Raw genomic sequence first — 15,202 nt, 5'->3', positions numbered from 1 at the left:
TTCTAAATTAGTAAGAACACTGAAAACCACAAACATTTATTTCCATCGTCTTGTTGCTGACATTAGGATACATGTAAAAATTTAATCCAAGTTCAACTTAAATTCTTTCATCAGTTTTTGTTTACTTGCTGTGGAGTTTTATAGGAAATTCAGAGAGCTATAGGTTTCTCCTGTAAGTTCTCTTCAATAATTTGATTCTTGCAAATAATAAATCTGTCCATCATGGTAAATGATGCTTTTGTTATTCACATTGCCTTATGTTTATTTAACACAAAACTCTATTTGTATATCTCCACTGAAATCCTTGGTAATTTTTGATTGTCTATTAAATTGTGTTTTAAAATTGGCATTGAGTTTCAAATCACACTGCATAAGCTGCCAATGGTATGACACTCATTGTTTATTTTAAAGCCATGATAAGTATAATTCACTTTTCTGTTAAATGGACTCAGTTCCAAGTAGAATTACAAGGGATAACAAAATGTCTTTGAAATAAACTTTGTAGGAGAGAAAAAAGCAAACAATCCTTGATATAAATCAAGAAATTTAGATTATCCGCCTGGCTAAGCAACCACCTGCCTGTAATTTTGTAAAACAAACTTGGCTTCATTGACATCTCTCTCCTTGTCAGTAAAGTAAGACAGAAATAATTGAATTCATTATTCTCCCTATCAGTAAATAGCTATGACTTTAGTTTATGATTATTGTCTTTAATTATTGGCAATACTTTGAATAATTTAAAAATGCTAGGCTAGGCATGTCCCTTGTATTCATTTTATGCCTCAAAAATATTCACAATTGATGGATTAGTGGTATTTAGAAAAACATGCATAGCTTTAAGTATGAAAATGTAATGTTGATTTGAGGGTTTTTTGTTGCTGTTTTTCATCATAAGTTCACTAGTAAGATTTCACTTTCAATGTAGCATAGTATCATTGATTTTACTTAAGTCTGTTATTTTTCCTTTTTCACTGAGTATACAATATATCTAATTCTTCAGTGTTATTATTGTTTATATGTCAGGTAGGAATGCTGATCATTTAGGGTTTGGAATTTTTCAAAGCCTATAGCATTTTGAAGTCAATGCTGTAGACTTTCAGGATAACAAATGAAACAGCAAAAGGACTCATTTTCCATTTGATACCTTATAAATATAATTATATAAGGAAATTCCCTTCACCCACTATAGGATTCTGCTCTCAGAAATGTCTCTGTTTCCATTGATTTTTGGAGCAAATGGCCTGCAAATGAAAATCTCACTTAATACAAACATGCTTCCAAATGTTTTAGACATGTTACCAATTTTAGTTCAAATTTAATATTTTAATAATTGTGTTATGAATACTAGTACTAAAGCATCACTTGTAAATCAGTATTAGGTTCTATGCTGGAAATATAGTGCATATACAGGCCAGACATTCTTGAAAAACCACATAATAGTAGAGCTCATGCTTGAATAGTTCATGACCTTCTGGGAAAAATAAACCTGATAAATTAAAATTTGCATACATTTATGAAAGTCCCTATGGAGATTTTTGCCCATTAATGGATGTAAAAAAAAAAGACAGCATACCTCTTTTTTTTTTTTGAGATGGAGTCTCGCTCTGTCGCCCAGGCTGGGGTGCAGTGGCCGGATCTCAGCTCACTGCAAGCTCCGCCTCCCAGGTTCACGCCATTCTCCTGCCTCAGCCTCCCGAGTAGCTGAGACTACAGGCGCCTGCCACCACGCCCGGCTATTTTTTTGTATTTTTTAGTAGAGATGGGGTTTCACCGTGTTAGCCAGGATGGTCTCGATCTCCTGACCTCGTGATCCGCCCATCTCGGCCTCCCAAAGTGCTGGGACTACAGGCTTGAGCCACCGCGCCCGGCCGAAAAAAAAATATAGAGTAACTTTGCAGTGGAGAAATTTGACAAACACTACCCCAGCCAAGTAATCAAAGTGAAAATCAACAGTGATATGCCTTGTTGATAATATGTCATTGAAATGGTGTGATAAAAATGGCACTTTTCCACTGTGGTCTTCTCCAGAACACATAACCTCAGTCTAATCATGAGAGAAACATCAATCAAATCCCAATGAGGGTCATTCTACAAAATACCTAACAAGTACTTCTCAGAACTATCACGCTTATCAATAACATGAAGACCGGCAAAACTGTCACAGCCAAGAGGAGTCTATAGAGACATGACAACCAAATGGAATATATTATTGTGGTTGGGATCCTGGAACAGAAAGAGGATACTAGAGAAAAACTAAGGAAATCTGAATAAAGTGTGGGCTTTAGTTAATAATATATCAATATTGATTCATTAATTGTAAAAAAAAGTACCATATTAATGAAAAGTGTTAATAATAGGAGAAATTTGATGTGGGCTGTATAGAAGTCTCTGTACTATCTTAGTAATTTTTTGGTAAATCTAAAACTATTTTAAAATTGAAAGCTTATTAAAAATAAATTTAAAATGTGATTGATAATTAAAGTAGTATAATTGTGCAGCTGATGCTATAATTAAACTAGTAAGAATATAATTAGATTCACATGTACTGATATGGAAGAACGTCAAGGATACATTATGTAAAAAAAGCAAACTGCAAAGACACTGCATTGTTGTGACCCACTTTATGCAAAAATGTGAACACATATGCATACACCCAAATATTTGAAGAGGTACACATTAAAGTGTGGTTACTTTAAAGATAGCAATAACATTGAGGGTTGTAGAAAATGGGGTGAATGTGGGCATAGACATTTTTGTCTATACACTTCTCTTATTTGAATATTTTATAATAAACATGTATTTGTAGATACTTGTAAGTTATTTATGATTTAACTTTTCTTAGATATATTTTAACTTCTTTTTGCTACCAAGCCTGCCTTAATCCATTATTCCCTTTCATTAATGTAACATCAAGTGTCTTCTCCAATGTGTCTTTTTGCTAGGCATGTAAACAAGAATAAGTTTCTCCCAGGTTAAAGAGGAAAATAACAAAACAAAATAAAACAAAAAAGCTACCTCATGCCTTTGAGTTACCCCATATTTTTTCTGCCAAATTTCCTAAAGGTGGGTGTCTATCATCATTATTTCTACTTCCCTATGTAGTTTTCTCTGTCAGTTCACTGCAGGCTGTCTTCCGCCTTTACCTCTCTACTCAGTCTAGTGTATGGCAACCTTCCTGACAGTGTGGTGCAGAGGGTAAATCTCTGGGCAGATTTGGGCTCTGTGTCTGAGAATTTGCATATTTTACTTTACTTTCCTAATCTCAATTTCCTTATGTCTAAAATGAGGACAGTATCCTTCTTGCTAACTTCTAGTATAGAAACTGATACATAATATATTTTAATAAATATTGATCAGATGATCTAAAAAGCAATCTTATCATAGCATCATGGCAAAGATGTAATCCCTCATCATCTTTTCTCTGGATTCTTGCAGTGGTCTACTAGTGTTATAGATGAACTAACCTCCCTAAAGAGTCTCAGTGTGTCTGCCCTCACAACCCTTCAAATCTCTGTCAACACAATATCCAGAGTGGGCCCACTGAAGCCTAAAAAGTGTGCATGTCTCCTCTCTTTAGAACTTTCCAGAGCTTACTATTGCACAAGAATGTGAGTTTGTGTAGTGTTTGTATGGGCATGTGTATATGTGTGTGTGTGAGAGAATGTGTATTTGTGGGGTAATCCTAGGAATCACCAACACTGGAGTGGAAAAATATGGCAGGGAAGAAAGGAAGCCAATAAAAGGTTTGTTATCAAGCAGCATACTGCTGTGGGCACCAGGTGCCTAGGCTCAGTAGGAAACTCAGAAGGTCAAGCCTGTAATCCCAGCACTTTGGGAGGCCGAGATGGGTGGATTACGAGGTCAGGAGATCGAGACCATCCTGGCTAACACAGTGAAACCTCGTCTCTACTAAAAAATACAAAAAACTAGCCGGGCGAGGTGGTGGGCGCCTGTAGTCTCAGCTATTCGGGAGGCTGAGGCAGGAGAACGGCGTAAACCCGGGAGGCGGAGCTTGCAGTGAGCTGAGATCTGGCCACTACACTCCAGCCCAGGTGACAGAGCGAGACTCCGTCTCAAAAAAAAAAAAAAGAAAAAAAAGAAACTCAGAAGGATAGGGTGAATATGACCCAGAGTCGATCCAACCAAGGTTCCAAGAAGGTGAAAATTTGGTCCACACCATTTGCCAGTTATTGGTTGATGGCTGCTTTGGGGAAGGAAATGGAATGAATGCATTCGTTTCTAGTATGCCCAATCTACTTTATCTTTAAGCCTGGCAAACTGTAGCACCCAAAGAGAGTGCTCAGTTGAAGAGCTGTCAATAGGGAGCATACCCCAAAATGGTGAAAGCCAAGGAGATATGGATGGTTTGCTGACAGCATCTGCTAAAATGTCTTTTTTCAAATATCTCATGTATTTGTATTTCCTTTCTAACCCCATGCATCATTTAAAGTTCTTTAGGAAACAGAAGGCATATTCAAAGGGAATAATTAAAGAGAATTTAACAAAATGGCTATTTATAAATATGTAAGCAGTTTTCAAGAATTTCACAAGTTACAAGAAAGCGAGTTGGACTAAAGCTATTTCCATTGTCTAAAGGAGGAAGGATAAGGAACAGACACTTGAACCTATTAGATGTGGCCTTAAGTAGCAGAAATCAGGCACTGCCAAGCTATGCCTCAGCAGGGAAGAATCCTGAGAAATCACACTCAGATTGATCTCTCCTCCAACCTCTGATCTGCTGTCTTTGTCTTTTGTTGGTCAAAGCAACACAAAGCCAGAGTACAAAAAGTGAATCAGTACTTAGGAGTCAGTGGCCAGAGCTCAAAGCTCACTGAAGTATGAGAAGCGGAGCCAGAGGAACAGGTGGAGAATATTCAGCATGACTAGGGCAATGCAAGTTGCAAGAGAGCCTGATTTTTGTCCCTCTGTTTCCTGCACTATCCCCCACAAATAGAACAGTGCCTCACACATAGTCAGTACTAAATAGATATCTGTTGAATGTTTCAGTCCATTCACAATACTTTTGCTATTCATTGTAAATTATTCCAGGATTGCACTTCTTTTAACTTTTGCCTTCCAAAAAGTGCAAATTGATATCTCAATATTGTGAATGAATACCCTTAAAATGTTTAAGTGCTTCATCATAGGGGAGTGTCACAGCTTCTAATAATCATGATGTAAAGATTGGTTTTTAAAAAAAGTCATCTTCTCTTGTAACTCAATATTTCCATTTCCTCTTCTAAATGAAGAAATAAAAATGGTTTTCCTGAGTTGCCAGATAAAGTCCTTATTCAAAAATTGTTTGAATTCCATGAGCACAAAATAATTCCATTTGATAAGGCATATTTTATTAGTATTTACCATCACTTTTAAGGAAAGGCACATGTAGGAGATTGCCTAGTGCTGATATTGGATGACCATATATCAGAAAAATATATATTAAATTACACTTGATCATTTCTGTATTTCTAATTTGAGAGAATATTTCTGTCAGTCAGTGATTCAGGATCCTGTATTTAATTAGCTGTTAAACATTTATTACAATTTTGGATTTTGTCATTTTTTATTAAAATAGTTTAGCAAACATGATTCATTGAAAATAATATTCTCATCCCATGTTAAAGATAGTTTTCTACTTTTATTTTTTATACTCAATTCTTTTTACCTTATAGTCACCAAAAAAAAGTAGAAGTGAATGTATCCCCCCAAAATTCATTTCTACCTGGGCTCTGTGAATGTGACTTTATTTGAAAATAGAACATTTTCAAATATAATAAAGTTAAGATGAATTTACACTGGATTGCTAAAGATCTGAAATCCAGTATGACTGATGTTCTTATAAGAGGGAAATTTGGAGATGGACACAGGCACACAGAAGAGATGCGTGTATAGATGAAGACAGAAGTTGGAGTTAGGTTGCCACTGGCAAGAGTAACAAAGATTGCTGGCAACCACCAAAAACTAGGGAAGAAGCATGAGTTAGATTTTCCCTCTGAGCTCTCAGAAGGAGCCAATCCTATCCACACCTTCATTTCAAAGTTCAGACTCCAGAACCACAAGAGAATGAGTATCTGTTGTTTGAAGTCACCAGGTTTGTGGTCATTTGTTACAGCAGTCCAAGGAAATATATACAGAATAAAATACAGTACCAGATCTGTTCTCATCCACTGGCAAACATTTTTTGGAATATTAATTCTGGAAATGAAGAGTTGATTGTCACTTTTTTTTTTTTTTGAGATGGAGTCCCGCTCTTGTCACCTAGGCTGGAGTGCAATGGCACAATCTCAGCTCACTGCAACCTCTGCCTCCTGGGTTCAAGTGATTCTCTTGCCTCAGCCTCCCGAGTAGCTGGGATTACAGGCATGCACCACCATGCCTGGCTAATTTTTGTATTTTTAGTAAAGACAGGGTTTCACCATGTTGGCCAGGATGGTCTCGAACTCCTGACCTCCGGTGATCCACCCTGCTTCGGCCTCCTAAAGTGCTGGGATTACAGGTGTGAGCCACCGCACCCAGCCGATTGCCACTTTTGGAGTATTAAGAGTCGGTCTTTATTAGCAAGTATCTCTATCTGCCAGTTTGGGTTAGAACTGACAATGGACCAGATGCTTCTATTACCAGTATTTCAACCTCCAGAGGATCTGGATAATAGTTTTCAAGTAACTCTCATAGTAGCCTAAGCTTACTTAAACTCTAAAATGCAAGAATAGAAATAGACTCAGGATGCCAAAAAGTCATATATTTATCTGATTTAAACTCATCAAACTGAAATTTAAAATAAAAATTATCTTGAAAACCTGCTACATAGCAGAAACTGTGTTAGGTTCTGGTAATACAACACTGAATAAGACAATTTCCCTGACTTCAAGAAATTCGAAGTATAACTCTAATATACAATGAAATATACAGTGAAAAGGGAAACATGAGGCTATAGAAATAAAATGAGGCATATCATGTTCAGCTATATGCTGAAGGCATTTGCAAGTCATTGAGGAGTTTGAAGTTGGGAAGCAACAGAATAAAATCTGTTGTTTAGAAAACAGCACGGGGTAGAGTGGAGAGTAGTTTGGGCAGATACAAGCCTGGAATGAGTGGGAGATCAGCTAGCCATTATAGCTGACATTCTGAGAAAAAGGTGAGGTGGCTTCACATAGAGAGTTAGCAATGAAAACGTGAAAGCGAAAAAATGGATAGATTAAAAGGATGTTTAAATGCTTAATCAGCAAAGTTTAGGGATTTAATTGGGGGTAGAGATGGGAAGGAAAGAGAGTGGGGAGGGAAAGGCAGATTCCAGTTAGTGGAAGTTAGTGGCGTCACGGTGCATGCAGTTTTCTCCAGGTAGGAGGCCCAAGATGAAGGGCAGGGTCCAGGTACACAATGGAGAGCCAGGTACAATGGACTGCATTCAAGGAAACAGATTTTCTGTTATTTACCTTCAAGTTATTTATATACCCACCCACTCACAAACACTCTTTTATTCTTTCAAATGAATTAGCCTACTTCTCTCTATTTATGAACAGCATTTGGTTGATTTGGCTCATTATTTAACTAAAGTAAGTTCAGTCAACTTTCAAAAATAGCAAAAACAGGCCAAAGTGGGAGGATCACTTGAGGCCAGGAGTTTGAGACCAGCCTAGGCAATATAGTGAGACCCCTGTTTCTACAAAAACAAAACAACAACAACAAAAAGTATCCATGCCTGGTGGCATGCAATTGTAATACCAAATTATAAAGGCTGAGGACAGATGATGGCTTGAGCTCAAGTGTTCAAGGCTGCAGTGAGCTATGCTCTCACCACTGCATTCCAGCCTGTGTGACAGAGAGAGACCCTGTCTCAAAAAAAAAAAAAGGTTTTTTTTGATATTACACAGCTAGATATTTTCAAAACATAATTAAAAAAAGAAAAGAAATAATTTGAGGTAATTTTAAAAGATATAATTTTAAGTAAATTTTAAAAATCTACATGAATATTCCTTGCTGTCATTAGATGGTAAGTATTTAACTGAACTTTGCAGGTGATGGCAGAGACACAGGCTAATAATAAACACGATGACTTGAAGTAGTAACTCAATTGATTAAGATATATTAAAGTTAAGTATGATAAATTTATTTAAAAGTCATATTTAATTTCATGGACATACTAAGTAAACAAAAAGTACAAACATTGTTCCAGAAATAAAACTGCAACCTTTAATGATCTGACCCGAGGCCTCAACCTGGCTCTCAGTTCTAATGCTCTAACACTGGATCCATGTGTGTTTTACTCCAAATCCAGATCCCAGGGTTCAAGGATAAGATAAATTGCATATAATCAAAAGGGAAAATACCAATAACTATGACTAAATTAGAAAAACAACTGGCACGGAAGAGCATTAGTCAGAACTATTAGTTTTCTAGAAGGTTTTTTTTTTTTTTTTAAATTCAAAAACTGAAGTATGGACAGGTGTATTCTGTGTCCTGTGAAGCTGTGGGGCAATTTTAAAGGCCATTCTTTCAGTAGCATCAACACTGGTAACCTCAATGTAACCACATGCTCTGCACAATGAATACTTCAAATTTTCCAAGACAAGTCTGCAGAAAACAGGAAATGGATTCTGCACTCTGCAATTTTTTATTTCTAAGGTTACATTCTTTTAACTTTTCAGACTGTTACTACAGTCTATATCACGTACTGAGTGTTTCCTAGAAAACTAATAAAGTTGAGATCATCTGAATTGCTTTTCTAGTTTTCTATTTTTTTTTTCACACTGGTATGAATCATACTTCTCTAAGCAAATGTGTTCTTTAATGTATTACTTTTCTTGCTTTGAAAACTCTAAAACTACCTACTCCCATTTATAATGTCACAGAACTTTACTCTGCGTTTATTATACACTTATCCCAATTCTGTCATTTTTATTCTACATACATCCTTCATCAGATTGTCACTGTCTTTCTTATCTGTGTAGGCATTAGTCACTAGACTGGAAAATTCTTGGGGTGAAAAATATCCCAATATTCATAATTATATCGGCTAGCTTCCAGCATCATACATGAGATAGGTATTTTATCCGTTGTTGAAATTGACAGAGCCTTATAAAAAACCATATTTTGGCTTGGCACTCTACATGACAATATTTATGAATCATTATGAAGTGCAAGACACAATACAAAGTGTACATTCAATCTTATACAGAGCATTTGGGGACATCTATATTGCAAAATTTAGAGTTCTATTTATTTGGATTTGAGAATGATAATGTGACATGTATGCCGTTTTAAAGTCACACCTGTTCCAGCACTGGACAGCACCATGTTTTGCCTCCCATGTTTCCGGATCAGGTTTTGCCACCAAATGAGTTCAAGTTGTGTCAAGTTTTGTTGCGTAATACAATATTTAAAAATCTTCTAGTTTTAAGAGCTGGTATTTTGGTTTTATTGTTGTTGTTGCTGTTGTTTCGGGATTTTTGTGGAACACACTGTCAGACAAACAGTGATCCAAACAAAGAAGGAAGAGATAGGCATTTCAGGAAAATGACATAAAGCATAAGAAAATAGAGATGGGGGGGGGAAGAAATACTTCAGAAAAGACATGTAACCCAGAGAGCTGGGAGTATAGATCTTGGGAACGGGTCAAGTGCATTACAGCTGGAGCAAGGCATCAAGGTTGAATTATAGGAGATAGATGTTTTGCTCCTATTTTTTTCCGGCTTTATTGAGATATAATTGACAAAAGTTGTATATGTTTAAGGTATACAACATAATGAATTAATATGTTTATGTGTTGTGAAGTGATTACCACAATCAAGCTAATTAAAATGCCCATCACCTCACATAGTTATACTGGTTTTTTGTGTGTGGTGAGAACACTTGAGATCTACTCTCAGCAAATTTCAACTATACAACACAGTGTCATTAACTATAGTCACCATGCATACATTACATCACTGGAACCTATTAATCTTCTAACTGGAAGTTTATATCCTTTGGCCAATTTCTCCTGATTTTCCCAACTTCCTAGCCCCTGGCAAACACCATTCTACTCTCTGCCTCTGAATCTGATGTCTTTAGATTTCACATATAAGTGAGACCATACAGCATTTGTCTTTGTGTCTACCTTATTTCACTTAGCACAATATTCTCCAGGTTCAAGCATGTTGTCACAAGTGCCAAGATTCCCTCTGTTTCATAGCTAATATTGTACTGTGTATATACCACATTTTCTTCATCCATTCATCTGTTGGCAGATACTTTAGTCTGTTTCCATATCTTGGCTATTATGAATATTACTGCGGTGAACATGGGAGTGCAGATATCTCTTCAAGTACTGAGATATTTTCCTTTGCATATATACCAAGAAGTGAGATTGCTGGATCATATAGTAGTTCACTTTTTATTTTTTATTTATTTTTAATTTTTTTTTTGAGGCGGAGTCTTGCTCTGCCGCCCGGACTGGAGTGCAGTGGCCGGATCTCAGCTCACTGCAAGCTCCGCCTCCCGGGTTCACGCCATTCTCCTGCCTCAGCCTCCCGAGTAGCTGGGACTACAGGCGCCCGCCACCTCGCCCGGCTAGTTTTTTGTATTTTTAGTAGAGACGGGGTTTCACCATGTAGACCAGGATGGTCTCGATCTCCTGACCTCGTGATCCACCCGTCTCGGCCTCCCAAAGTGCTGGGATTACAGGCTTGAGCCACCGCGCCCGGCCAGTTCACTTTTTATTTACTTATTTTTAAGGAACCTCCATATGGTTTTCCATAATGACCATACTGAATTAAATTCTCACCAACACTATACGAAGATTCCTCTTTCTTCATGCCCTTGCCAATGCTTGTTATTTCTTGTCTCTTTTTAAATAATAGGCATCCTAACATGTGTGAAATGACATCTCATTATGGTTTTGATTTGGATTTCCATGATGGTTTGTGATGTTAAGCATTTTTTTCACATACCTATTGGCCATTTTTATGTTTTCTTTAGAAAAACGTCATTCCAGTCCTTTGCCCATTTTTAACCAGGGTTTTCTTTGGCTATTGAGTTGTAGTTTCATATGTAATTTGGATATTAACCCCTTAACAGACATCTGGTTTGTAAATATTTTCTTTCACTCCCTGGGTTGCCTTTTCATTTGGTTGACTATTTTTTTTTTTGCCTCTTCCAGAGCAATTAAATGTACTATTAGCTATGCTAGCCCTTATTTATTCATGACTCCCTATCTCTAGACAGAAAACTCTGAGGAACAACTGGTCCCTATATCCTGCTGCTTACAAGATGTGCATGTTCTATAGACACTTTAAATTCAATTTGTCTAACCATATGCATCCATTAATTTAATAAGCCATTATTAGCCAATGTATAAGACACTGGAGGTTCAATGGTGAAAGTCATACCAATTGCATTTTTGGTGCAATTACTTTAATAATGTCAGACATTACAAAATTACAAACTGAAGCATACTCTGATGGAAGGAATGAATGTCCTTCTCAGAGAGTATGTAAGAAGGTAGCTTTTCCACATCTGGTGGGGCTGATGTTCCCTGAGGAAGTGATAGCTGATCTGGGATATGACAGTGAAAAGGAAAGGAAGGAAGGCTACCAGAATGGGAACCAGCATGTGCAAAACCCCTGTGGCAAGGCAGAGTGGAAGTAATCAGAGAAAGTGAAAGAAATCCATGTGGAAAGAAAGCCAAGGAACCACTGCTTGTGTATGAAACCATCTCTGTTAGCTCTCCAGAAGCCTTCTATCTGCTCTTCCAGGCACAGCCCCCTTTCTTCCACTGAAGGAATAGTAACTACACTGTTCAAATATTTATGGCAATAATTCCTTATTATGTTTAGTTAACCACTCTTAAGAATTTCCTTTTAAGTTTATAGAAATGGAACCATAAAGCATATAGTCTTCGTGTATGATTTTACCTACAGTACATTTTGTTTTTCCAATTTTTTTATGTTCTTGAGTCACATATTTCATTCATTTTGGATGCTCGATAGGATTCTTCGTATGAATATACAATAATTCATGAACCTAATGCTTTGACGATGAACATTTTTTATGTTTCTGTGTTTCTAGTGATCACAAATCATATATGATTAAACATCTAGGCACACATATGCACGTCATTTCTCTAGAATAAACAGCAAGTATATATATATATATGAACATGAACATATGCAAGCACAAGTTCATGCATAATACTAATATAAAATTATGTACTATTCTATCTCCTTTCACATATTTTCTGTTTTTGCCTCTCTTTTCATCACAATTGACGTTTTCTTCTTCCCCCTCTTCCATTTAATGATCTCTCTGCATCTTATCCATTGAATTCTTAATTTAGGCTATTTCACATATTACATTGTTTTAGTTCTAGAATTTCTATTACTTTCTTTTCTGAAAAATCTGCCTGACAGACCTCTTAGTCTATATAAACACAATCGAACACAATTTTCTATTATGATGGAAATATTCTATAAATCAGTATTGCACAATACAGTATTAACCAACCACACATAGCTATTCAGTTCTTGAAACATGGCTAATTAAAGAATTGAATTTTTATTTTTATTTATTTATAATTATTTCAAAGTTAACATTGCCAGCAACTTTTATATTAGACAGAAGTTCTTCTATGATTCTATTTTCACCATCCACTTACACTTAAAAAAAAAAAAACCTAACTCGCTCAGGGCAGGCATGGTGGCTCATGCCTATAGTCATAGCAGTTTGGGAGGCCAAGGCGGGAGGGTTGCTTGACTCAGGAGTTTCAGACCAGCCTGGGCAACAAAGTAAAACTCCATCTCTAATAATAATAATAATAATAATAATAATATAATAATAATAATTAGCTGGGAGTACTGACGTGCACCTATGCTCTCAGCTATTAGGGAGGCTAAGATGGGAGGATCACTTGAGCCTGAGAAGTAAAGGTTGCAGTGAGCCATATCATGCCACTGCACTCTGATCTGGGCAATAGAACGAGACCCTCTCTCAAAAAACACAAAAAACATAAAAACTAACAAGCTCAATTGGAAAATTTTGAAAAAAAAAAAAGACAATTATAAGCAATTAGGACTCAATTATAAGCAATTAACACTCAATTGTCAACATTCATATTTAGTGTATAAATTATATACGCTAAATGAGATTGTGTACATACCTATCCATATCTACACACATACACATTATAAAGAAAATAAATTTTATTAATGTTGGTTTATATATTTTATGGCCTATTTTTTCAAACAATATTTATAAAAGAATTTTATGGCATTAAATAGTGTCTAAAATCATAGACTGTAATGATTATGTAAGATTTTACCCTTTGGTTCTACAATAATATTCTCTTATTGCTCAACATTTAGACTACTATTTTGATACTGTTGCTAACATGATTATCTCTAGCTGATTTCTTAGGATTATTGAGATTAAAGTAGGATTGCTGGAATAAAATATCCAAATATTAAAACATTTTTGGTATTTATTGTCAAATTGTTTTTTGGAAAAGTTATACCAGCTTAAATTGTCATTAGAGTAAGTTAAGAATGCAGTGTGAATTTAAGTCCTGTTTCTCCTCTACCTTTTCCTATCTCCTCTTTTTCTGTACCACCATATGACATTTGTCATAGTCCTGTTCTTCAATATCTTTGTTCCATAACCTCTGTATTAAAGGTTCCCTTTCCCCATTCCATGTTCAGCTCTCCTGTCTTAAATGCTAAATCTCACATCCATATTTCCAATCTGTCATATCTTTCAAGATCAAGTCCCACTTTTCCAATATGTCTGCTATATATATGTGTGCTTGTCCCTACTGACTCTCATCACATCTAGAGTTGAATTTTTAACATTATCTCTGCCCCCAGCCTATCCTAATAACTCAACTCCCCATGTGTTCAGATTTTCCTTTCTGTAAGCAATCCCATTGTCACTTGAGCAAAAAACCCCCCCTCTTTGTCTCTTTTCCTTTATTTCACAAATGCCGACGGTCATCAAGAATGGTTAAATTTTCATTTGCAATATGAATCCAAGGCATGTCTTACTTTGCATATGGCTGCTTCCATGCTAGAACAGGTCTTTATCACCATGGCAATTTTCTTTTGAATACTGTTCCTGCATTTAGACTTTCCTTCCATTAATCTATTCTACTCAATGCTTGCAAACTAATCTACTCAATTTAACATTTTGAGGGTACCACTGTCTTCATCAAAAGTCTTCAGTGTCCCCCTGTTGTCTTTTAAGCAATCCCATGTTGCATAATTTGTCATTTATCCATTTGTCCCACCAGTCAGCCATTCAAAATTTATTGAGTGCCTATATGATTCTTTTTCCTTTGGAGAACTGCCATTCAGCTACTGGAGCTACTTGGCGTTTGCTTAAAAACGGTGTGAAGTGCCTGGGAGTTTATATCCCCTTGAGATTTCCACTAACCACTAAGCTTTTGAAAGATACTGACAAAAGCCCCAGATTCATGGTCTGGATTATAATAGCTCTGAAGCTTAGTTTACACTCCGAAGTTTCCATGTGGAATCAGGCTAAAGGCTGTTCTTGGACTTTGCACAGCGATCACACTCTTGCCTGACTTCCTTGTCTTCCTTGCTCTACTTCACTAGTTGCCTTATTTATCTACCCTGGAGTCCTTCCTTAATAAATTATTTTTATGTGAATTCTTCTCTTAGGTTCTGCTTCTGGAAAGTCCAAAGAAAACCACTTTTGTTAAGAACCAAAGACACGATCACTACTGCAAATGAACTCACGCTGAGTAGAAAAACAGACATGCAAGCCAGCAATTTAAATTTTAACATGCTATCTACCATAATAGTGGGATCTGCAAAGTCCTGTGAGATGAGGAAATAATAAATACCTATCTCAGGTGAAGGAAGTCAGACTGGAAAGTCTTCACCTAAAGTAATGCCTGATCTGAAATTCAGAGAAGTTTTTTTTTTTTTTTAGGCAGAAATAATAGGTAAACTAGTTATAACAAATAGTGTGGGAAAAAATTTAATGTTATAAGAACGTGAAATTCTTCAGGAACTACAAATAACTCAATTTATTATTATCAGAGAAAATATTTGATACAAGGAGGGAGGGAACTCATTCAAATAGGTGAGTAAGATGGCAGAAATGTGAATTCAAAACATTCTCTGAGTGTTGTAAAAAGAGCTCATCTAGTTTATCTGTCAAAGATGACAAACAATATGGAGAGCCCAGGAGGGCAATGCCTTCAATTATA

The sequence above is a fragment of the Trachypithecus francoisi genome, unplaced genomic scaffold (assembly GCF_009764315.1).
Source record: "Trachypithecus francoisi isolate TF-2019V2 unplaced genomic scaffold, Tfra_2.0 Lachesis_group3, whole genome shotgun sequence".
NCBI classification, from domain to species: domain Eukaryota; kingdom Metazoa; phylum Chordata; class Mammalia; order Primates; family Cercopithecidae; genus Trachypithecus; species Trachypithecus francoisi.
The sequence above is the reverse complement of the archived record's forward strand: the minus strand, read 5'-3'. Positions refer to the sequence as shown.